Source organism: Ambystoma mexicanum, chromosome 2p, assembly GCF_040938575.1.
Source record: "Ambystoma mexicanum isolate Mex_15411 chromosome 2p, UKY_AmexF1_1, whole genome shotgun sequence".
In the NCBI taxonomy this organism is placed as follows: domain Eukaryota; kingdom Metazoa; phylum Chordata; class Amphibia; order Caudata; family Ambystomatidae; genus Ambystoma; species Ambystoma mexicanum.
The window spans coordinates 1,288,638,484-1,288,664,825 of NC_090923.1; the positions used below are offsets into that span (position 1 = coordinate 1,288,638,484).

Sequence of the window (26,342 nt, forward strand, 5' to 3'; positions counted from 1 at the left end):
TTGGCAAAGCCAACAATAGGCATTTCCCAGGCACTGATACTGAATGCCCAGGTACTTGCACCATTTGCACTTGCTAGCATGAATGGTGTAATAACTTGGTACCTGAAGAACACCCGGACAAGTTGCCAGGATGAACATCGGCATGTCCCATCAAGCCAGCATAGTTCTCAACTGTAACTCTTAGAACCAGCTTTCAGAGCATAACATCCGCAACACTCCACACACTCTGCTACATTCCATACAACAGTGATGTTACCACCTCACCTCAGATACACATTACAACAAATGGCCATTTAATGCCACTGCCACCGTGCCTGGTAAGTACATTTGCTATGCCTACGCAAACGCCTAAACTGTTGGCATTGCCAATGCTTGTTTAAAATAACATATATGTATAATATATATCTAATTTCCCTGTCATTTAAACACTGCAATGTATATTTACTCCCCCGAAGAACCTCTCTTGGGGGCACCGTTGACATGCGAGGCGCTGCCGTCAGAGCACGTGCCAGACACCGACCCAGTCGTGGAAACGCTGCCTCTATGTTCAGCTTCCCATATTTGTACAGCGTAGGCCTCTTGGAGCAGCAGTAAACATCGCCTCAGAAGGTGGGGCGGAGTCTTTGTCAGAGGGGGGCGGGAGCAATTCGATAAGGGGGCGTGGCCGATCGCTTGGAGTGGTCGACCGGGTTCTCCGAGTGGACAGCAGAGCGGAGGCAGAGGTTCTTCGGCCGCGGTGTAAAGGCGCGCGATCTCCTCCCTCGAGCACTGGACGTTCTGCACAGCCCTGCCCGCCGCCTTCCTCAAGAACAGCAGGCACGCGCACCGCAAAGCGGAGGCCAGTGACTTTGGCCCTGCGGCACAGCCTCCGAAACTTCCCTCCTGACTGAGGTAGGCCGATGATAGCACATGACAGTCAAGTATCTTTCCACGGCAAAGACAACGCATTCCGGCTCCCGTTCTTTGGCCTGGGGGATATTTTTCATTCCTGTTTCAGCACCATCTGGGCAGAAGCATGCTGTAGAATGCTGGGTTTGTTCGAAAGCCTCGCTGCCTTGTCCTGTGCAGCAGAGCAACGTCAGCTATTGGCAGGCATAGCAGGGGCAGCATATGCTGCAAGGCAGACCCACAGCACAGACATACCCATGCGGGCGGGCGGCTGAATGTGCAGAGATCCCCGTGTGTGCCCAGGGTGGTGGTGCCTCTTGTGGGCGTCATATGTGCCACCTGCTTTTTTTTGTTCGCCAATACATTTGTATTTTAAACTTGTATGTGATATTGTTAAGGTTAAACAATTGGTTTTAGCCAATAAACAATTAAAAACAAAATAAAAGAAATCTGTTGCCAGTTTGCCCGCAAGTGTTGCCATTAACATTGCCAAACTAAATCTCCTTGAATGTGCCTAAATATGAGTAAAGACTCTGTTTTGTGGGTGCATGGGGGGGGAGTCAGATAATGTACTGGTGTTTTTGTTGACATAGGGGACTCCTTCTTGTTAGACGAGTGTTAGGACGCCCACGACAGTGAAACGTTTCTGGGCTGGCTGTCAGTTGTCATCAAGGAAACAGATTCCTGTCTGCTCAGCATAATCTCTTGTCAACAGACCTCGCATGCTTTTTATCTGAATACTGCATAGCTGCACCCGCGCAACCCCCAAAAATCCGACAGAAGCTCCAGTCACTTTTATGAGATAAACTGGTGACTCCCACAGCCAGGCTACCCCCCCAACCCCCCGCAGACTTTCCATACAATATCAACACTGTCATTAAAGGACACATTTCGGATCGAAAGATAACATTTGAGGTGGAGAATCCTGTTTTGTTCACTTGAAGAGAAATAGGCCATTTCATGTGGCGATTTACAAAAGAGCCCCTCCCTCTGTGCACGCAGTACAGTATCCTGCCTATACTGAATGCTCTGCGTTGGCAGCTGTGACAACATGCATTTCTGCACAGGGCCGAACTCGGAAGAGTGCATTGAGCAAAAGTGGGCGTGACCACTTCATGATTTTTGGCACTTGTTTACTACAGATGCATTTTCACACTTCTATAGTACACCGCTTTACTGTCAACTGTACAGGGGGTGAACTTTTCAGCAGATGTTATCTGATCTGTCAACTGCATGCAACAGTTTTTACATTTTAAATAAAAAGATAATCGTTCATGTCACAAAGCAGAACTGTAACTATATATAATGAATAGACCACATACATGGCCTTTGTTATGACATCATAGTCGCACGATTGCAACGCAATCCTTTAATTGTGACATTGGAGCAGACTGTTTATATTACAATCCCGTGTGACATCACAACTTGCTAATTACATTAATGTATTGAATTGTGATGTCACAACTGGGTAATTATATTTGGGGTACAGTATCTGCTACTGTACGTTATAAGGAGCGCCAAGGTGACCTGCAGTATACCTTATATACCTTATACGCACAGTATAGGGGTACTTGACTCCTTATAATACATCATCACCTCTTTTTTATTGTATTTTTTGGTTCATAAAAGAAACCTCACGCAAAGTAAATGACATCATCAAAACATAACATAACATTACATCATCAATACATTACATAAGAGAATAGTTTACTAAGAACAATTCAAAAACCTAAACCACTTACATCATTCCATAAACAACATTTCATTAATAAAGTGTCAGAACTCTTAAAGTCACACTGCTAATCCAATTTCATTTTTAAAGTGCAATAGTGCAAGAATTGGGGCCAAAGAAGTGGTATTATAACATTTTTCTCTAACCTCATCACTTATTATAAAATCTGTGGAGTGTGCAAAGCGCCCACAAATGATTTATTCTCTTATCATTTAAGCGCACACACTTAAATACCAGGTGCTTTAAAGGCTCACGTTCTTCAGAGCAAAACCTACAACTGGGGCGACAACAGCATCTTTATTCCACAGAAGAAGATTGTCTTTTTTTTAACAATTTTATTTAAACCAGTTGTAATCATGGAGCCAAGTACACTAGTTCCAACATTCATGAGCGTTCTAAGCATATAAACCACTCATGTTCATGGATCCCCCATGGTGTCCCCCCCAGCCTCCTCCGGAACCCCCTAACCAAGTGAATGACAGTCACGCATAAACAGTCTCTGCAGTTGGGGCTTGTGGTGGGTCAATGCTGGAAAGTTCTGGTCATATTCCATTCCAGGATCGGGGGCCCAAACATCAGTAAAACGATGCAGCATCCCCTCCAGGGGACTTCCTAGTACGGGCAATCGTGATTCTGGCTGCCAAAAGGAGATGTGTATTGAGTTTGGCCAATGCCCCTGACCTGGGATAAATCCCCTGGACCGTAGTGCCTAGCAAGATTACTTCAGGTCGCAGAGGGAACCTATTTCGGGTAAAGTTTTCAATTAAGGCGAGTGCCTCTTCCCAGAAAGCCCGAACTAGTTGGCACTCCCACCACATATAGGAAATACGTGCCCTGCACCGCACATTTCCGCCAACACAATGGGTCCAACGAGTTCTAAATATTTGTCTTTTGTTTTTAATAAATTGAAGCAAAAACAGATATCAATCGTTCTAGCTAGGGTGGAAGGGAAACATTGCATGTACTGTGGAATAACCCCTAGCTCCTTATGAACCAGGAGTAAATCACCAACTCTTTTATATTTGGTGAAAAGGGTCCCATGATCACACCAATCAGGATGAAACAGTTTTTTTTAATGGGATTGCATATCAGTCATACCTTCAACCAACTTTGATTCCCCATGATAATGCAGTGTCACATGACCTACCCTGTCAGCTAATAGCCGCTTCTTTCCTTTCAACTGCTTTCCTCTGCCACCCAAACTTCATTATGCGACGCCTAGCACACATGAAGGACTCAGGTAGTCATTACAGCAACTTGCACCGGAAAGAATCCTGACAGTGGGCCAGGTATTGCACTCATATGGGCTTGGAGGGTGGGCAATGCATTGCACTTAAATGCATCTTGGGAAAATCACGCTGATCATCCAGCAGGAGGACAATTAAACACCTCAGAGCCCTTGCTCGAGGTTGGCACTACATGTAACTCTAAAGCACAGGAGGGTGGGCCATGTCGCTGCATTGAATCATGAAATGGGGACCTTGTTTCTGCACTAGAAGGAACTATGATGGCAATTTCTCACTCTTAAGAATCTGTCAGAGGGTGAGCATCATGCACTGCTCCTTGTACATTAAAGCGCATTGAGGCCACACGAGTGGGGAAAGAGCGCTGTATAAATAACAATATACAATAAAATACAATACATAGATGGAACCCAGTAAGTAGACGTTATTTATACAGCTAACCCATTTCTCCTCTTGCAAACCGCACCTTCACAAACTTAGCAGAAGGCACGGTCTCACTCCGGTTCCATTTGTTAATATCCCTGCATAAATATCGCCATACAAGACTGGCGCTGTTTATTTGCGGCAATATTAACCCATGGAACCTGCGGGGGCCATCCCTGCAACACCCATATTTTTTTAAAAGGAGCAAGGGTCACCCCCGCAATTCCCGCTCCCATTTACCTCATAAATGATCCCCATCAATAATATCGCTTATGCCCTTTCCCGTCAAGGTTTCCCCCGAGCTGGCGTAGCGGGAGAAGGCACGGCATGCAGGCTTTTGATGTAAATGGCACCCACGGCGGTGTGCTAAATGCGCCCCTCAGCCGCGGGTGCCTTTGACAAAAGGTGCTATTAGCTCCCCAGCACACCATCTCGGGGGAAGTCTTTCAAGGGCTCCCCCGAGCTGGCGTGGTAGCAGAAGGCGTGGCAGGCGCCTCATTGTCATTGAATGCACCTGTTGCGGCGGGCTCATTCAATGACAATGGGATGCTGACCCGCCCTATTCCTATTATTACCTCCTCACCTGACTATTTTTGAAACTTTAAGATTCCTACAGATTTTTGGTCACAGAATGTTGGCATGGATGTTGATGTACAACTTCTAATGTTTTGCATGCATTTACAACAAATTAGTACAAATGCATTTAATTACCTTGCAGGGGTTTTGACTGAGTGGCAACATGCAGAATTATTTTTTTCCTCCTGTTCTTATTTCCAGCAATATGCTAAATAAACATACTATTACATGTGCAGTTATTCATCAACTACTGTGCACCCGATTCATGGAATTTTGTGCACGGTTCAAAGTGACTTTGCACTGCTGAAAAGTGACTTTGCACTTCCGACTCAAACCCTGATTCATGGAACTGTGCAAAGTGTATTTTTGCAGCACAAAATGACTACACTGACTTTGACGTGCAAAAATTCCACGAATCAGGCCCTGTGACTTGACAAATAAAATCACATCAAGGGAAAGGAAACTGACCATTGCTTCAATTGTCTCAGTGGCAGATGGCATTCTGCTCAGAGACCTGCCTTTCACAACGGGTTCAGGCTCTGGCTATATGCATTGTAACATCATGATTCAATTGTAATGTAGAAAAGGTAGTGATGTCAGTCCCTTATTAGGTAATGGTGGTGTTACAGTTGATCTGTAATAACAATATTACGTTCAGGCTTTTATACAGCTATGGCAGGATTTTCTTTCGTTGTAATACTATGTGGATGCAAGGGAACCTCTACTGACAGGAAGCAAAGCACATGGGAGAATGCTACGGGCCTGAACAAGCTGTCCTCTATTTAAAAAAGAGAAAAAAACCAAGTTAACTTGTCCAATGGGCTACTAATGGTCCCCCAACACATTCCGAGCCCTTTTCTTGATATGTGTACTTGTCCGTATGCAATCCTTTTATAACGTTGTTATAAATGTGAATCAGTTTCAATTCATGATTATAATACACATTGTACTTCATGAATTTTTGTAATTTCGGTAAGTCTATAATAATTGTTAAAATGTCATTGCTTATTTACCTCAATTTACACATTTGTTTGATAACTCTTGTTATGCTTTTACTTTAATTCCTTTAATTCGATCCAAATGGATCATAAAAGTCACATACAAAAATTACAACATCATTGTCAAAACAGAGGTATAATTTGTATCTATACAAAAGGAACAGTACAACTCTTATTATAATGTACATGTGTGCTAATATTGTTAATATTAAAAATCAATAAACAAAAAATAAATATATTTGATCCAGGCCAAATCTGCAACTTGCCCCCGATTCCATCCCCCAAACACACACACAATATGATGTTTCCAATAAAATCCAGGTCTCGTGATTTGCCTTAGAAGGGTGTCTGAAAAGTAATGAAAATGTGACGTTTAATAATTTTTTGTTGTTGTTGAATTTTCATGTGGTCAGGAAAGGCACAATATTTGAGAATGGGTTCTTGAAAACGGGTACATGTTATTACATCTAATAGGTGCATCTATTTAGGAAAGGAAACATAGCCGACTGTTATAGTCAAAATGGTGAAACTTAAACCCAAGTTATAAGGTTCCGACCAAAACAATAATACATGTATTATTCTATACAACATGCTTACCAAATGAAGCTCATACACATTTGGAATGAGTTTGGGCGAGTGAGGAGGGATGGGGCGTAGAAGAGGTAAGTACATGTAGAGAAGCCCCTAAACGCTCACACCAGAAAAAATACAACACACTAGAGAAAAATGCCCAGCACACCTCTTGCAAGTAGAACAAGGTTTATTTCCATAAAAACAAATACGCAATAGCAAAGAACTCTGCTGCCACAGAGCGCTATGCGAAATCCACACAAACATTAGGTTTTAAAGGTAAAAAGCGTCACAGCTGATGTACATCACATAGGTTACAAATCCACATAGCTGGTTGGTGCGACCCTATGCATAGGCGACCTTCTCGATATGGGGTGCCACGTCATTGGTCCCAGCTTCTTCTGTCCATCTTCTTCCACGCAGGGTTCTTTGTAGCACGTCATTGGTGCAGGGCTGTGGTTTAATGTGTACCTGGTACTGCAGACATGGGCGCAGTGGCTACTTTCGAGGTCACACTATCTTATAAACCACAGCTCGATCACATACGCCCCTATGCCATTCCAGTTCTTCCCAACCCAGGCTTAAATGTGTTACTTTGCCTCACGGGCACCTCGTAGCACAAATCACAGGTGCTTAGGATATTCTGCTGTTATCTTTATGATCAATTGATGATATAAGAGCTTTATGGATGGTGGTCTGGGATGGCCCCACACTATGGAATATTGGGGTCTTGGGACAGGGGCATCTGGGTACTATAACTTAGGATTTGGGCTGTGGGAGGTCAGAGGCCTGTGCCCTCCTTCTCGTGGGATAACTGCCCACAAGGAGCTCTCGGCCCGCTCATGGCCCTGTAGGATGCATTTGTTCTGGGTTACATGTGCTACTAGTACGAGACAATGAGAGGTTTATGAATCTCTGTGGATTTGACCTTCACCACTTCTGCCCAGACTGCAACTAGCTCCTGCATTAACACGCGTATTTCTATGTCTAGCGCCTGGGCCTATTGCCCTGGCTACAGTGCAGCACCAGGCCTCGATTTCAAAATGGCTGCTGTTTTCTAAGATGGCATTTCATTTTCTAGCGCAGTCTGCACCCAGTCACATAATAATCTACCTATAATGCAGCTTCTATTGACCCCCCTGCAACCTTCCCAAGCACCTACAACACACTGTTTGGTCTCTGCCACATTCGGAACCTCTTGGGGGCCTGGGACGATCGCCCCCGCTTCCCAACATTCCCCCCTTTCGTTACTCCCACATTAACGAACTGCCATGTGAGTCTCTCTCGGTTCTCCTTCTCTATGTTCTCCTTTTACAATCTCTTTGCTTCCAAATATGACAATGTTCCTTCTTTGGGCACCCATGCTTTACACACAGAACGTAAACTTTCCCCTGCCTGCCCATACTGTTCTGGGGTACATGGCATATATATACAGACCCCCCATCTTTTGCTAGGTCTACCCAGTGTTCTACATAATGTTCTCGGTCTGGTGGTGGAGTTGATGGTGCCTGGGGGGAGAAGGTGTTGCTCTAATCTGACCATGCAGGGTCATCTGTTCATGCTGCACTGTCTTTTGTACTGCAAGGTGCCCCATGTACCCCAATTGAAACTATCATTGTTGCAAAGCATTGCTTTGCACAGCATCAAAGTCCCATCTGGCAGGTGCAGAAGTCCACAAACACGATCACTGGTACTAGTATTTTCACTATTGTCCCCATCCACGATGGTGCCCAAGAAAAGAGGTTGTTGAATCAGTCGCTTCTCTTAATGCCAGCCTCTGTTTGCATGTGGGTGCCAAGAGTGTGCAGGGCCTCTATTATGTACGTGAGGGCCCTGTTGTCGGCGTCATTTGAAGGCATGTAGCGCAACATGAATCGCCAAGCTTTTTGAAGACCCTGCCTTCCATAGCTCTAAGCAAGTCCAGTACATAGCAGTTCTGCAATGTCATCAACCTGATTACTCGCATCTCCATCTTTACGGCTTTGAGGCCCTATTTGGCATCATTTGCCAGCTGTATCACTTCCCAGCGGACGATCTGGAGCCACTTGGTATTGGCTGCTGCCTGCACCGCAGGCACTAACAATGAAGCAAAACATTTCTCTTCTTTGCTATACAATCTGTATTGGTCTGGTATTTCTTTGAGCAACTGTGATGATTCTTGGGACAGGTAGTTTGATCGCCGCGTTCTTCGCAATTTTTCTTTCTTCTCCTTTTCTGGCAAAATAAGGAATTTGGGCCGCTGCGGAGGAACTGTGGTGGAGACATCTGACACTGGTGCAGTTGTTGGGGCGGACAAGCCACTCGGTCCCACTATCAAGTGCTGTTGAGGGACCACCAGGAGAGCTGAGTGCAACAAGGCCAGCAAGCAGGTGCCCCTCCATAGTGATGGGAGATTCAGACACAATAATTTTCCATCACTGCTGCTGTCAATTTTTTGAGGTCTGGTATGTGTAATGTCTTGTTGCACCTGCCGTTGGTCCCCACAAAGACGCTTTGTTCGTTATAGAAACTCATATTCTACTTGCTTCTGCACTTGGATTGGTTTTTCCATCGCCTCGATCCACGTGAGTTTTGCCACGTGTTTATTATGTTCATATCACGTATTCTTGGCCTACAGCATTCTCCGTTTGTATTACTTCTCTGAATCCCACCAGGCCTCCCCGGAAGGCAACTCATTGTAGCCTCTAGCCTCTTGCCATGTGTTTGCCACAAATTGGACACTTTCCAGCTTCATATATGGCCTATGTATATAATCTATGCTTCTGGGCTTGCAGGCACACTAGTTTGTCTGGGTCCATCATCACGAGTTGTATGCTCCGTGTCTGTAAAGTGCTTCGCAACTTGCATATTTTCAGATGGACCAAACATTGAGCCTCCAAAAGCGGAGTTTCTTGCAGCATTAATACCTTGGGGGCCCCCCACGCACGTGGTATCAAGGAACAAATGTAACAGCTCCCATGAACCCTCTTTTTTCCGCACCGAGTTCATGTATCACATCCAAACCTAACCCTCTAGAGACGTCATACTTGGCTTTTCTCAATTGTCCTTTGAAGCGTTTAGATGTGATACCATGTGAAGAATTTAATTTTGCAGTAATATTAAGAAACACGTTAGGAAATAATAAGGACATAGCCTATTTAGTGAACTTCCCCATTTGCTCCAAGGTAACATTTGTGTTAATAACAGTTGTGTTGGCTTCTACACCAACTTTGTTGTCATTCCCATTTGTTGAAAAAACATTACCCCTATTGACATGTGATGAAAAAGTCTTAGTAGCATTGGGCTTATTGGGCTTCCCCTGTCCCCCCTTTTATATGCTCTCCCCATATAAAACTGCATTATAAATATATCCCCAATCCAAACATAGAACAAGAAAACAGTCCCTTGACACAATGCATCCCACAGGTGTAGGTAGAGAAAAACATGGGATCCTCTTTGTTTTTAGGCAAACGTAAATATGGTTCTTTCCCAAATAAATGTGCATGTGGCTGTATTATGTCCACAAAAGGAAGGAAAATGTGCGTCGAACAGATAGCGAGAGAGAGAGAGAGAGTTGCAGAAGTCCAGGTGAAAATAAAACAAAAGTGCAACCTGTGCGCAGCAGCATCAGAAATTTATAAAAAATAAACATGTTATGAAAAAAGTAATATTGCAAAACAAAACAATGGGGAGTTACACTTTGTTGTTATGTACATGAGCTCAAGAACAGCAATATGTGAGCTAAATCAGTCAGTGTTGCAGGTTTCACACATTTAATTTTTATTTAACCTGTGAAGGGGGTGCGGCATGGGGGGTCCTCCCAGACATCTGAAAGATGCATCCAATACCGCAGCACCCTAACCTTTGCCGCCAGAGGAGTGGCATAGACAACAGTAAAGGGACAGTTGTAACTAAGCTCACTCCACCTGCGGATGAAATTCTTCATGTAAATCAGATCGCCTGGCAAGAGCTGGAGTGATGGTGACATCACTGAGGTAGATGCCGCGCTGGTTGGATCTTCAGACCGTGGTGGTGCTATCTGTTGAGAAATACATTTTATTGCTTTTAAAAAAGGCAGAAAGGTAATCATGAAACTCACCCCTAGATTGGACGTGTTCCTGTTAGTATCTGAAGCTCTCCTGATGAGGGATAGTGGCATGTGCATTCGCCGCCCATTACCACCTCACGTGGTGATAAATGGTGATCCTTACAGGGCTGCGTGCGCATGCTAAACAAAGCCAGGGGCAAACAGTGCACCCAATTCTTCTTTAAAGTGGTGCACAGTTTTGACACAGTGCTTTTTAATAGACCGTTTATCTGTTCTGTTGGCCTCGTGGTGGTAAATTGTGCACCTCCGATGCTTGATGTTCAATAATGCTGTTATCTCCTTGGAACAGCTCGTTAAAGAAGTGGGTGCCATTGTCGGATCTTAATACATTGCACACTACACATTGAGGGAAAACCTCTGTGATCAAAAATCTGGACGCACATTTGGCATCTGGATGTGCACAAGGACCTGCTTCCACCCATCAGGAGAAGGGACACACAATTATATAGCGGTATACATAACATCTTTCACCCATATCCGCATAGTTCATGTGCAACTTGCAGAATTGTCCAGTTGGCCGGGGCAGGGTACCTCGAACGGTTCTCAAGGTGTGACCAGTACTGAAAGATTGACAGGTAGTGCACTTGATTACCATTTTAGTCAGTATCTTCTGCAGATTGGGGACAAACCAGTCTCTTGTAAATCTGCAGCAATATGATGTTTTGACGCATGGGATGGGTGGTGCAGCTGGTCGAAAGAGACCAGTAGAAGCCCATGTGGCATGACCACTTTGCCTGTTATTTCCTGCCCCCATAATACATCGGCTGGTGACTGCTTACGTCCTCTTTTCTGCCACAGGTCCTTCTCTTCCTGTAGGGCACGCCCTGCAACTCAATAATCTGTGCAATTGGTAACGAGATATAGGATTCAGGTTATTGCGCTTGTAATTTGCTATCACAGGGTATTCTGGAACACTGGGCGCAGGGAGATAGGCTGCTTGTTTGACCACTACGTCCACGGCAGCGTTACTGAGTGGGATCTCGTCTGTGTCATTGGTATGAGCAGTGTACTTCACCACCACTGTCATGGAGGGTTGGGAAAGCGCATCTATTAGTTTATCTAACAATGCTGCATGTTGTACTGGGGACCCGTCAGCTCTTCTGAACCCTCTCTGCTTCCATCGTGCCAGTCCTTAATGCACCGTAGTGGTGACATAGGCTGAATCAGAGTAAACAGTCACGCAGCTCCCTTGGGACGCTAGAAGCGCTTCGATAAGCGCTATAAGCTCTGCCGCTTGGGCCGAATAGTGCATGGGCAGTGTTTTTGCAAAATCACTTCATATTCTTCATCCACCAGTCAGACAACCGGTGCACCAGTATGTCTCAGGCCAATCCCCTAGACAATAGTTGCTGACCGTCAAAGAAGAGAACCCCCCCAACCTGGCTGTCTTTTGCTTTTGGTATGTCCTCTTCTCCTTCGAATGTCTTATTCGGTACACAGTTCTGTGAGGAAGGTGGCAGGGTTACAGTCCTGCATCGTACTATGTGTATGAGTGGGCTGGACAAAAGGGTTCCTCGTCAGGGTGGGTAGTCATGGACAGCACTGGTCACGCAAGGGCTTTCTCTGGGCTGTCCTAGTCAGGACATATATTGGTACCCGGGAACCTGAACGGGTTTCCTCCCATGACACTCACCCCCAATACGGTGCCACTGTCCCATTCGGGACGGAATTATTTGCAGGTGCGGGCCCCCCATATGATTGGTTTTGCATTTGGACATTGGACAGGACAGGCAGCTGTGCCTGTGGGGGACGTGGGGGTAATTGTGTGCATGCCTGGTGTATTTCATATGGTATGGACGTGGCCATAGGGGGCGCTGGGAAGTCTCGCTGTTTTTGCACTGGGCCAGTCAATGCATATGGATTGTATCCCGCTCCCATCCGACTTCTGCATTCCCTCGCGGATTGACCCCACTTCCCGCACCCCCAACACTTAACCGGTCCCGCTCCCCCTCTCGGTCCTATTCCTCCAAATCACCCTCAGACCCCTCCTCTTCTGCACTGCCGATCTCCTTGATACCACTCAGGTAACTGCCGTTGTGGTCCGCCGTTCCATTGCCCTTGACCTCCTCCTGGCCAAAATGGCGCTATTCTTACATCCATCTGCGCTGCCGCCTGTTCTTCCAAATCTGTTTGTGTGACTGCTGTTACCGCTCCTTCAAGTGCTATTTTTGCTAGCCTTTTCTATACCAGTTTCATTCCTCCGCCTGCAACCGTTGCACCGTTTCCTTCTCTCTCTTTAATCCATTTACAGTGGTGTATAACTATTGTCTGTATTTCGGCCCACCCCTTCACCTCGATGCCCACTATCTTCTCGAGTGCCATCTGTTCCTCTTTGGGCAACCCCATTTGATAACAAAATAGAAAAGAGGAACTGATCGGTCCTACTGGTCTCCCGGCTCCACATTTCCTGTACTTTTAAAATGTACTGAGCGGGGTCTTCATCATCCCCTATTGTGTACTGCATTACGGTCTGTAAGTCTGGCATGTCGGGGTATGCTCACCGCAAGGCATCCCACACCTGTAATCTGATATTCTTAAGGGTGCCCCGTCATGTGTATCATCATCTAGCTTAACTCACACGCCCCCAACCCGGTCTCCCACCATTGCTACAACCAAGCTTTTTATGTCTCCCACAGCTAAAGAGATCCCGGCGGTCTGCTTATCAGATGCATATATCCATTTCCTAGCCTCCACAGTGAGGGGTGGGAGCACTTTAATCAAGTAGTTTTTATCCATCTGGGCCCAGGGTACATACTGCGCCCTCCCGGGGCCTTTATGCAATAATGACAGCTGCGTGCCTATTCCCTGCTTTGCTTTTCATCCATCACTTCCCTTTCGTCTGGCCACTGCGACCCGCTCAAATCTGCTCCTTAACTGCGGGGACCACAAGCTCTCTAGCTTTGGGGTAGTTTCTGGTGCCTCCTGCGCCTTTTCTTCATCCTCTAGTTCATCCATGGTATCCATTCCTCTTCCCTGAAGTCTTTGCATCTCTGTCCGACCTCACTGTCCCATATCCCATATCCCACACTCTGCTCCTCGGTCGCTACCCTTCCCTTTCTCAATGTGCACATCCTTTATTGCAGTGCTGCCAATCTATACAAAATATCTCCAGATCTACCCCCCAGTTTGATCCCACCTTCTCTGAGGGCCCTTAACCGTGCCAATTCCGCTTGTGGTGCTTCTAATGCCTCCTCTAAGTCTTTCTGTGACTTGCTATCCTGCGACATTGTAGTCTTAGGTGTTGTTGCATATGGGGGTGGTGCTGTGGCGGTTGAAGGCACATTTGGCTAGCGTATCCCGTGGCTGTGAGGGTGGTGAGCGGTTAGAGCCCTCCTCTGGGCGAGGGCAGTTGTGTACCTTCTGGGGCTTCTAGTTGAACTACACTCAGGACGGGGCTGTCGTCACACTGGGACTTGCACTCATCATTGTCCTCTACGTCCTCTACCAGTTTCCACAACTCTAAAATCTCTTTCCTCTTCTGAAGCTTTTCACCCTTGTATTTGGCCGCTAAAAACGTGGACATGTGTTCCAATATCCCTCTATGGTTTGTGCCCTGCTCTGGTCATGAGCAGGACATTCCCCCACGTGTCTTTGTCCTCCACTGTTGGTGGTATTTTTCAATCTTACTCTTATACAGCGGCAATGCACTACACATATACTCCAACGAAGTGACCACTGGCGTATTTCTAGCACTTATATTCTCGCAAGTACTAAACCATAAACAAAAATGCAATTCATAGTATATATTCCTACCAGTCCTTTTCTCTCTTTCCCCGTCGCCCTCTACTCACACTTCCTCTACGCACCTTCACAGCCATTTGTTATATGGCATGCCGCTCCATTTCGAGCAGCATGGGAAATGCTTTAAAACATATGAAAAATATCTTTAGGAAAGCGCGCAGAATTTCCACTGGAGTACGCCCTGTGAAATGCAGTTTGTGGTGTGACTCCCCTGATGACCTAGATAATGTTTCTGGCTCATTCATCCAAGATGTAGAGGGAACATTGAGTTACCAGATGAATTTTAACCACTTAGAGAGCGTTGCTGTCAACTTCCCTATCCAAAACCGTCAGACACTATTGGCAATCTCTCCTACAGTTCTTGAAACATAACCACCCCGCTCCTTGCGGTGAAGCTTGGAACAACATGACAAGATAGGAACCTATTTGTGATTGACAGCTATGGCAAGATGACGTTTTAATGTCACACGTCCCATTGCTAAGCCTAATTTGCAATACAAACCTTCTTTTTTTCATAAGTAACTACTAAATTATCATGCCTAGTGCCAGAACCTTGGTGACTAACCCCTACACACAAACTCAAATGGCACCAGTGAATACTATATACTATTTCTCATTGGGGACCTTAGAGCCTTGCTCTGCTCATAGGATCCTAATTGTTACATACCTGCAGTTTACACTAGTGCGTTTTCGTTACCATTCTCCATACGAAGTCCTTAGTTACAAGCCTTATGCAGATAACCTAAACGTCACATGCCTTCCCTGGTTCATACCAGTCTATGTGTCCCCAGTATTTTCCACACCATGATCTTAGTGTATTACATCCAAAAACGTACATACACTGCACCACCATAGCATAACAAATAGTCGATATTTGATATGTTGACCTGCCATGTACATGTGATCCTGCAGACTTTTCAGGGGGGGCTGAGTGTACATAGAGAACACGCGCAAGACAAAATGTAACATTACAATGTCTTCAATCCTAAACAAAGCAATGAAATCACTATGTCCAATTACACATGCAAATCCGTTGACAAGGAGAATAGCTATAGCATAACTCTGCAATAAGATGCTCAGCAGAAGTAGAGACAATGGGCTTCATTACGAGTACGGCGCTAACCAATGGCGCTATTAACGCCTTGGTTGACGCCGTACCCGGAACGGCAGCGCCTTGGTGGATGGCGGAATCACCGCCCCATTCCAAGGTTGGCGGGGCGGTGATTCCCCATTCACCAAGGCTCTTCCCCATTCCCAAATGAGCCCCCATAGGGCTCAATGGGAATGGGGAAGATGCAAATAACGGTGACCGTTCATTACGGTCACCGTTATTGGCTTGGGGGCCCCTTTGCGCCCTCGACTTTAACACCTGCTCAAAGCAGGCGTTAAAGGCGAGGGCGCAGAGGGAACTCAGAGTATGGCGGTAAGGGAATACCGCCACCGGTCTCGTTACCGGTGGCCGCTATCCCTTACCGCCATACTCGGAAAGAGGCCCAATGGGTGTAGAGGGCCCAGTACACACCACAAAGCCTAAGATGTGGCAATCGGATCATCCTTGACAGGTGATGAGCTCCCATACCTAACACATTGGGGACAGTCCTTTAGAACCCCGAATTATGGCTGCCCCCACAGAAGGGTGGGTATTCATGCACAGCAAATGCAAGATGGTCCAGAGCATTTGCTAACCTGTGACATAACCAGATGTGATCATTTACGTTTCCCCTCCGAAGAAAAGATAGCCACGCTCAGACCAGTAACAGAGGGCCTTTTTAGTCAAGACATCAACATTGTTCCCAAAACTGGGGTTTACAAGCACAATAATGGCAAATTAAATTGATAATTCTGCCGTGTCTATGACCACTTTTAAACAAGAGCATTGTTGTAGGGCAGAGAGGGGGTTGCCGGGCGCTTAACCCTCCTCTGCTTTGCAGCCAAGTGACTTTGCACACATTTTATTATGTACATCCTATAGCTGCAACTTGCTCCACTCAGTATACTCTGTCTGTCATCGTGAATGTACAATCCCGACAAACAGGCATGGTGCCAGAACTACACCACTCAACAGACCACTTTTGTTCAAAACAGACGTTGGGAGTTGGAGCCCCTGCATGGCAAACATGAAAGACAGATTTTGAGACCTAACCAATCACCAGCCCTCCGCCCTCCACGCTGCACACAAGGCTTTATCGCAATCTCAACGTGGCTGGGACCAAGTGAGTGACTTGCTCCGACCCACATGAGGCTTAAGGAGAGGGCGCGGTCCACCAGATGAGCACATCACAGCGCTGAGGGCACAGGCAGTTCCCTACTTCGCTAACAGCTGGGGTGTCCACATTGAGCATCCTTTGGCCTCTGCAGCCTTTATCGTTAGCCGAGATATCGCAGCAGAGCATGCTCTTCTCAATATCAATAAAGTTGGTTGACTCAGTCTGTTGTTGCGGGTGTAGCAAGCGGTAAAAGACACGGTGGACAGGATGGAAGGCTGCTAGGGTTTAGGTTCCCAATAGTTCCATCTTGGTTCTCATGACACCATAATTACTCTCAACCTGAGGTGCCCTGCAGAGGATCCGGCCTCAGACTCTGTGTTGCTGTTTGTCATGGGGTCCCAGGCCTAGTATTTCTGCCTCCCTATCTGGTGGCTTGCAGTAAAAAGTTTCGTGTTTTTACACCAGTGTTTGTTTACACCACTGCTCTCCAAATTGGGAAAGATGCTTATGGTTGCTTGCTTTCCTCTCTTTGTACCAGAGCCTACGACATCAGTAAGTTTCTTCAAGATTTCATCTTAACCTATTGGTCTACGGTGAGCACTTTAAAAACCAACTTATGCAAAGCCTTCCACAAATTCTTTAGCTCTAAAAGCACCAACATCAGCAGCCACCCTCATGGGCATCCTGCACCATGCAGGTCTCCCATGTGATGTAGGATGCTGGTGCATTATGAATACTATGTTACAATTCCAAGCATGTAGCGTTAAAGCCAGATAGGTATATATAAATGTCACAATTTTTCAGCTGCAGAGTCAAAGGTTGCTCCTGGTAGTCATTGGTGTCAAGCTAACTAGGCTACAAGTAGGAGTTGAGGAAGCTATTTCAATCCCTGCAAGGGTACCATGCTCTGCTGTGCTCACTGCTTGTCTCTGGTTTATCCTTGCACCTGTAAGTCTGGGCTCTGTCAGCTGCCGGTCTCCTCTCCCCCATCAGTTGGGCAGCAGCTTTCACTGGGTTCAGCAAGCAGAGGAAGATGCGACCGTTGATACTTGAGCAAAGCTGGTCCTGCCAAGAGAATGGAAATCAGCACTTGTCTTATTCTTACCCTGAAAGGTCAGGAGCCTGAATCCAAAATTATCGGGTAGAGGTTTGCCATCAAGGTGGCTTGGGGAGTTGTGTAGGTTCTTCAGCAGGGTTTCTGCCCTCCGATGCACATCCGGCTCCTTCCATAAATCGACAAGTAACTGCATTTAGGGCCTTCATATATTTGGGGAATTGCAGCGAGGACCTAAAACCACAATCACAGGCCTAAAGCAATTTAAACACTTTGTCAGCTAACCAGTCACTGGCCACCACCTTATTCGGCTTTCACTGTTTCCTTCCCAAATAAAATCTCAGGATGGGGGGTTCTCTTAATTTTCTAGGCATCCTAGTCTCACTGGCCAGCAAGTCATTCTGTAATAAGGGTGTTGTGCCAGAAGGTGTGGAAAAAATAATAAACCACCAAACAATCCTATCAGACGGGTCTTGGAGATAAAAACGAATACTGAATGTAGCCAAGTGCTAGGTCATTATTCAAGACACTACAGTCCTCCAGAACAGTACATAATGGCCGGTGGGGTTTGAATGCCAGTAATTGGAAATATATATTTTTTAAAGAAGGGCTACATTGTACATCAGACTCAATGCCACGAGTTGTTCATTTACAATTCATAGTTATTTAAAGTCTACTTCAGTCTGTTAGTAGTACCTTAAGACTTTCCAGCCATGCATACTCATTACTGTTGGCATATGTTGTGAGTGATGCGAATATCCTTGTCAACTTTCACACGGTTGGCTGACCTGATTGGTTCTTTGATTATATCCTGTTCCATGAACTGAACAGGTGAGCTGGATGAGAAAGTATCAACCAAGAGAGGCTGTGGTAGGATTGGAAGAATGTTGGGGTGCACACAGGAAGTTATAATTGCCAGGGAGAAGGTGCTGCCAGGATGCTTCTGGAAGGCCACCCCATTTCTGGAGGCTGTACCACTCGAAACACTAATATGGCACACAGACATGGTTTCAAATTAGCTAATGGCTTAAACCGCATGTCCAAGTGAAACGATGTTATTCAAACATGCGAACACTGGAGGAAAGATCAATAAAGAGTTTTTAAGGGTATGTTTCAGAGACACATTTGTGCAGTCATCTTTCACCGGACAATTCTCATGGGGACAAGGGCATATATCCAATAAGGCTTCTCCAAGAACTTCTCCTAAAAGGATTGTCAACACTACAGTTCACCACATGTTCGGTCTTCCCTGACTGACCACTCAATGGCCTGATGCGACACACGTCTTTCCTACCTCCCACATTGAAAACACTCCCAGCTAAAATTACGGAGGCAAAACGAGTATCTAAATGCAAGATTTTCAGCAATTGACATCAAGGAAATAATATTGCTGGGAAAGCAGAGGAAATCTAGAGATTACAGGGTATGTAGTATGGAGAGTAGGCGAGTACACAGGCAGATTGGAGAGCCTGGCACTTTCTTTTGTGTTCTGCTCTCTCCACTGCTTTAGTTTCACTTCGCTCCATACTATCCACGTAAAATGTCTCATTCAAACTCGGATGTCTTTTCCTCCACCGAGCCCTTGTACCTTAAAGGGACACGAATGGGCGTATGTTTGTGTGTACATTCTGCATTAGCACCCATGGGAGTGACAGGGGCCAATCACAAGCTTAAGAACCCAGACTTGAACTGCAGGTATAAGCCCTTGTTCCATTCCTGCTTCCTGTGCCACTCCCAAGAGCGGCCACATTTCCTGCCCCAGCCTGGGCCCCATTACCTTTCCTACCTTCCCAGCAGTCGTCCATTCGGCCTCCCCTCCCACTTACCTGCTGGCAGGGAAGTGCTCCCTGTCAAGTTTGTTTTCTTAAAAAAAATACAATTTTCACGGATAACGGCCTGGGGTGCTAATAGCTGTAAGAGACTTACTGTAAGAGAGGAGCTGCCTCCACTTCACATCCCACCATGCCCGGCATGACCATTCCGTGTGGTCGCCCCATCAACACTCGGGAGCCATGGCTCTATTCAAAGATGTCCGCCGCCGCCGACCTCCATCACGCCGACCATCGACCGACCACCTTCCTCCAGGATGCCCTGCCCCCCGGGTACCAGTGCAAGGCAGCCGGTGAAGCCGGCAGCCCCCATGCAAGGCCTATGATGTATACGTTTGACCGTGGCACAATTGTTCGCTGCCGAATTGACTGTGGTCATTTCGGCCGCAAAGCCAATTTTGCTGTGGCCAAATCGGCCCTAATTAAAACCCCCCACCCAACCCCACACACACCCCCTACTTACCTTTTCACTGTCCGTGCATGTTTTTACCCTGCAGCGTTGCATCCGTCCCTCCTACGTGGGTTGGATCCGATGCCTCAGGGTGTGCTTTTCATTATTTTTTTTTTATTTTTTTTGCTCTCCCGCCTCCAGACCTCTGGAGGCGGGGGACTCCCCTGCTATACCCAAAGGCAATCACTACCAAACATGGGGAGCAGGGGACACCCCCGCAACCCCCGCTCCCCATGTTTGGTAGTGATTACCCAAATTGGTTGTTTCAAAACGACCAAATGGTACTAGCCGAATTTGGCCAGTTGTACCAGACGGTCAAGTTGAAACGACCAATTAGGGTAATACCAAGGCCTACACATAAGGCCTTTGCGTGTCTGGGCCTGTCTGGGCATGGACGGCTTGGAAGCCCCATCAACCGGCCTACTCCTATCCCACAAGTATGTGACCACCACCTCCCTGCTACCACAGATCAGGCCTTTTCTGCCCAGACTCCTGCCTGCATATTCTTCCATACCACCCACCAAATTCCTCCTCCCACTGTTATCCCCCTTCGGACATCAATCTAATGTACACAACCTGGCATCCCCACCTGTGCACTCCACACTTTCTCCAGCCACTATCACGACCAGACCTAGCAGTCTACATCTAATCCAACTCCCATGTCTCAGCCTTAGCAGACTCCACCATCTTGCCAGCTGCACCCACTCCCTCTCACTGCCTACCTCCCTTCCTCCTCCTCCCCCATCAGAAAGATACACCTACGTCCACGCACCATTGCCACTGCATCACTCAACTATGAGGGTTTACTTTCCTCCAACTTCCCTAGACCACTTATTACCACCCCATCCACCACGGCTCGTACAGTCCTAGCCCCTCACCACTCCTCCTCCTACCACTCTACTCCAATTAACTGTGCCTAAATTAATGCTAGACCTCATCACTACCAACAACGTAGACCTCCTCGCCATTACAGAAACCTGGCTTCATGCAGCCGCTGGCCCTTCCCTCTCCATCTCCATCCCTCCTGGATACTCCATCCTCTGGAGCGACTGACTAACCAACAAAAGAGCTGGTATAGCACTCATCTTCGAGTCCATCCCCACTAGACCAATCACATCCAGCGCTCCTCCTCAGTGTGACCTTATCTCCACAAAGCTGTCACTTTCCCCTACAACCAGCAGCTCCCTCCACATCATGTACCCGCCTCCAGGACATACCGTCTCTTTCAAAGAGGATATCTCAGAGCTACTCACCACCAACCTGAAGCCTGGATCCAAACTTCTCCCCATGGGCGACCTTAATCTTGGATTCAATGACTCCTCTGACAAAGGTGCAATATCCTTCACTAACACTGTCACTGTTGGCTGGACCCAGCGTATCCTTGCGCCTACCCATAAACTTAGCCGAAAACTCGACTGGCTTGCAGACCTCAACTGTAACACCTCTATCAGCTCGAACACCCCCTGCCCTTGGTCCAACCACCACATCATCTAATTTTCCATCGACACCACTAAACTCACTGGCAACGCTCCGACTGTACAACACCCCATACTATCACACAGCACACGCAATCTCACCAAAGACCGCCTCCACCCCTGGCTAACTGTCAACCTATCAACCATCTCCCCACATACGGGCAACCCCACCATGCTTGTGGATCTCTACAACAACACTGTCTCCCAAGCAATAAACCAACTCGCCCATCTAGAACAGCGGGAGGCTAATGCCTCCTGCGCACAAAAACTATTGGTTAACTCTGAACCTCCAATCTATCCAAACAGCACACAATTGAAGCTGAATGGCGCAAAACCCCCACTGAAATTAATAAGGCATGCTTCACTACCATCTCCAAAGAATTCAAGCAAGGCCTTTAATATGCCAAAGCTGTCGTCTACAACAACAAAATATCCAGGGTCAATTCTGATTCTCGTGAGCTCTTTGCCATCCTGCGTGAGCTTTGAACACCTTCCTCTCCTCCCCTGACCTCGTTAGAGATAACACCTGGTGTGACAAGATCCAAGATGCCCTCCTGGGTAAGATTCTTATGCTCCAAAATAAAATGCAGCTTCTATTGACCTCCCTTCCCCCTGCCCCTCCACCGCCACCCTCCTTCAACGCCAACTCCATCACCGAATCTGACACCACTAAGCTCATCAATAGCCTTTAACCTTTGTGGTGCAAAGGATACCTCTGCCCCATTCCACTCATCAAAGACTGTGCAGATGCCTTATCTCCCATTATCACTGCCATTATAAACTTATCCTTCTCTTCCTGTTCTGTTCCCACCAGCCTCAAAGAAGCCTGGATCTCACCCCTCCTCAAAAAGCACTTTCTTGACCCATCCACTCCCACTAATTACCGCCCCATCACCACAGTCCCATTCCTCCTCAAAATCCTAGACCGTGCAGCCCATCTCCAGATACAAAACCTTCCAGAACAGCACAGCATCCTCAGCCCCAGCCAACATGGATTCCGTCTCCGGCTACGGAACTGAATCTGCCCTGTTTGACGTCAAGAACCAACTTGATGACATAAGAGACCCAGGCATACCCGCTCTCCTTCTCCTACTTGACCTCTCTGCTGCATTTGATCTTGTCAACCACTAAACCCTCTGCCACCACCTTAGTTACGCTGCTAACTTCTCTCGCCAAGCCACCAATTCAATTGCCTCGTTTGTTGCTGACAGATCCGCCCGAGTCTTTATCGGCTTCTTTGTCACCCAGTCAGCTCCTATCTCGTGTGTCGTCCCTCAAGGTTCTTAAGCCTCTCCCACTCCCTACAACATATACACCTGCCTGCTCTTTGATCACCTTGACTCCCTCAGCATCTCCTACACTAATATACAGATGACACACAAATTCTCCTCCCACTCACTGGAAACTATCTTCAGAACTCCACCGCCCTTAACTCTGTCTATCAAACCCTCCAGGCTTGGATGGCAGCCCTGTCTTAATGATGACAAGACATAAATCCTCATTGTCGGCACCTAAACCCTTCTCTCTGAACTCAAGTCTTTACAATTGATGGTCTTTCCATCCCAGTCTCACCCACAGTCAAAACCATGGGTGTCTACCATGACACCACCCTGAACATGACACAACATGTCAGCTCCATCGCATCTTTCGCCATCCACACTATCAAACTTATCAATGTCTGTAAACCATTCCTCTCAACACCTAACAGTCTCACCATCTCCTGTGCCATTATTGGCTCTAAGTTAGACTATTGTAATGCCCTTTTCGCAAGTACTTCAGAAAGGAACCTCATCAAACTACCGGTCATCTAAAACAACGCCCTCCGTGCTGCCCTTGATATTTCCAAGCGTGAACACATCACAACAGCTAGGAAAGAAGCACACTGGCTCCCTATCTGTGAGCGCATCACATTTAAAGTAACCATCATCACTCACTGCTGCCTCTCAAATACAGCCCCTCCATACTTGCCTCACAGAATCACTAAACCCTTCTCCACCAGGCCCACACGCTTATCCTACTGCCATTGCCTCGTTACTCCCAGATTCAAGCGCAACAACGCAGGAGGCTCTTAGCTTTCCAGTCACTTCTGCCACACTATGGAACTCGCTACTGCTCTCCCTGCACTCGGTACAGTCCTACTGGCATTACAGGAAACATCTGAAAACCTGGCTTTTTAACTGACTTTATCTACCATTAAATCTCACCTGATTCGTATATGACTACTATGCTATGCCTGCCTGCTCTTGTACCGTCACCAGCGCCTAGGGGCCCCCGGGTTGAGCACGCTTTACAAATGTATAAAAGAAATAAATGAGGTGTGCAGGTTTTGGAGGTAATGGCCCTGAGCTCTCACGGAGTGCCAAGCTGGTGAGCTGTTATTTCCACAGTCTAACCACCAAACATATGGTTATGCCTTAAAAAGGAGGTACCACTTGGGTTAATTGCTTTATAATAGGGAAAGTTCATGGCTGCAGGTCAGTTATCTCAGACAGTGTGGCAGTTCTGAAGTAGAGTCAGTCACATGTCAAGCTTTCATGATATAATATGTTACTGGATTTATACCATGCTCCCCAGCATTTGCATGGTCCTCATGTGCTCTGGCTCTCGGGGGAGAGGGGTAATGGGAGATAGCTTTTCTCTTGTGTTGATGTGTGCATATCGGAGGTACCCTGAGCTCTGCCTGAGTCAATTTCTAGCTGTTCTGTGTCAAGAGCACAGAGACGTACGTATCAGAAGGGGAACCTCATGTGCCCATGGAGTGCTGATGGATTAGCTCAGGGTGTGGAATGTATGTTGGTGTAGTGTTCTGATGTTCGGTGTGTGTTATGACTAGTGTTCAATAGACATGTGTAGGTGACTTAGTTGGTAAGTTGTATTTTGTTGTGGAATGTAGAATTTGAGCTGTTTTGTGCAGGGAGCAGTCAGGGAACTCGATGGGTAGACAGACCTGAAACCACATATAGATGATTATAAAATGGGATAGAAAGGCATACAAAAAGGCATTAACATCATCCAAATGCATTAGAAGTCACAGAAACCCCATGAAAATTCCTTACAACCTGGTTCTCTCACCATGTACGTACCACTAGAATCTTTTAGAGAGGTCCCATTTCATTTCACTTTCTCAAATTGCCACGGTCAAACGCTACCTCTTTCTGTCTCTCTCTCATACATTTTTACCCTTGGTACGCGCTTAGGCTCATAGAAGACAAGAACCTTTGTCTCAGAGAAACAGCTCCTTGAGGTATGAAGACCTCGGGCACCCCTTTCAACTTCCTTAGTATGTGAATTGACAGGCTGGGTACCATCTCAAACCTCCCTTTAGCTTACTCAGGTACTATACTCAGTGGTCAGCAGGGACTTTTGCCAGCAGACCACACATCCGCAACCCAAAATGGAATCCCTCCCACCTGGTTTTACGGCCGTTCCATACCTTTTAGTTTCAGAATGTTGCTGGGACCCTGCTGTTTTTTCTTCACAGCGAAATTACAAGCAGGAGCAGTGGTAGCCCGGCAGGGCAGTTGAAGAGATGCATGCTGACAGTGAAAGAGAGCGAGTTGGGGGATAGGATGGGTGAACCAGTAACACTGTCATTTCGAATGTTCTTTATCTCCTGCCCTTACTAGGTACCACTGTGTGCCAGAGCGCCTAAGGACGGTTTGTGCTAGAACTAACTGATGACAGGGCAAGAACTGGTATGCAGTACTTGTCTAGCTTTGCCACCTATAGGGGTCTGTAAGGGAATATCATATTCACTAGGTGTGATCTGACCCCATACAGATTCTCCTGGAGCCAGGAAGGAACCTCCTCAACCACCAAAAGATGTCTGCACTATAAAAAGGGAATTAAGGGAGGGAGGGGGCTGCCTTTCTGGAGCAAGGTGAGGTTGACTGCTTTCTCCCCCTAAATTTACAATTTTGCACAAGTTGGTTTGATGTCTGGGTTGAATGTCAAACATTGAGTTTGCATACTTTTTGAATGTTCGAAAAGACACATTTTATTCATATGGGGATCCTTTTAGTTGCCTGGTCATTTTCTGCATTCGTATGACAAGCAGGCAGTCCCTGGGTGCCAGCTAGCCCTTGCCGGATATTGCAGTGCCAACTCATCTGCATATTTCCTGCCTTCCCTTGACACATGGGCCTGGTGTGGTCTCCAGCTTTATCCCCGCCTCCTCAGTAGCTTCCACAACTCCATCCCTCCGACATTGCTTAAATAAATACCATTTAGTTGAGCAGTATTTTAATATTATGAGCTCTGTACCTCGGCCCAAAAAAAAAAAACACACATATCGCTACAGTAGGGGGGGGGGGGGGATTCTCAAAATATGTTTAGGGCAAGGGATGAGATGTTCTTGTCAAAGGCTCCTTTGCTATTCTTAACCTTTTTGTGTACATTCCATTTAGTTGCTTTGGATATGGTGCAGCTGTCTCAGTTGAGAGCATAGGTTGTTGTGGATGGCACCACATGCTGCCACGGACATTCCATTTTCACGCTAGTGCCGCCTAATGGATTCTGGGGCATCGTGGGACCTGCTTTCCTGGGTGGATTCCCAAGGGCGAAGGGGGTTGCCGGCAGGTCAGAGTTCTGGTTCAGCATCCAGGCTTATAGCGAGGATAAGGACCTGTTTATGGTTGCGACCCTGCGGACATCCATGTGCCAGCCCCTGGTGGATGGGTTGGTCAGGCTTATTGGGCAGGCACTCGGGCATCTTTTGCGGAGGCTGGTTGATGGAAATTGTGGGGGTTGAGGTAGGCTGTTGCCGTAACATTGGTTTGTACTGGGTGGGCTTCACATGTTTTGTGCATTTTGGTCTGCTTGGTTGGCACAGTGGGAGACTCAGATGTGGGTTGCTCTAATGAGGGGTCTAGTGGCATGGTCTCTTGGTTGAGCCCAGGAAAGGCAGAGTGCTCATTGTGGTGGTGCCTTCGGGCAGCAGGCAGATTGAGTTGAGGGTTGAGTGGTAACCTTCTGCCCACCATTGATTGCAGGTTTTTGTCTCAGTGCCATGGACCATGCATTGTTGCTGAGGTCTTTGGAGGCTTGGTATGTGGAGTTGGGCAGCCT

General features: G+C 46.8%; 1 protein-coding gene across 1 annotated transcript in view; it reads left to right on the plus strand.

Moving 5' to 3' along the window:
• The first annotated feature begins 707 nt into the window (after positions 1–707).
• Positions 708–26,342, plus strand: part of EEF2K (eukaryotic elongation factor 2 kinase) — a 347,873-nt gene continuing 322,238 nt past the window's right edge. The window contains exon 1 of the mRNA XM_069645609.1: positions 708–891. The gene's annotated coding sequence lies outside the window, so the exon portion shown is untranslated. The remainder of the gene's footprint in view (positions 892–26,342) is intronic.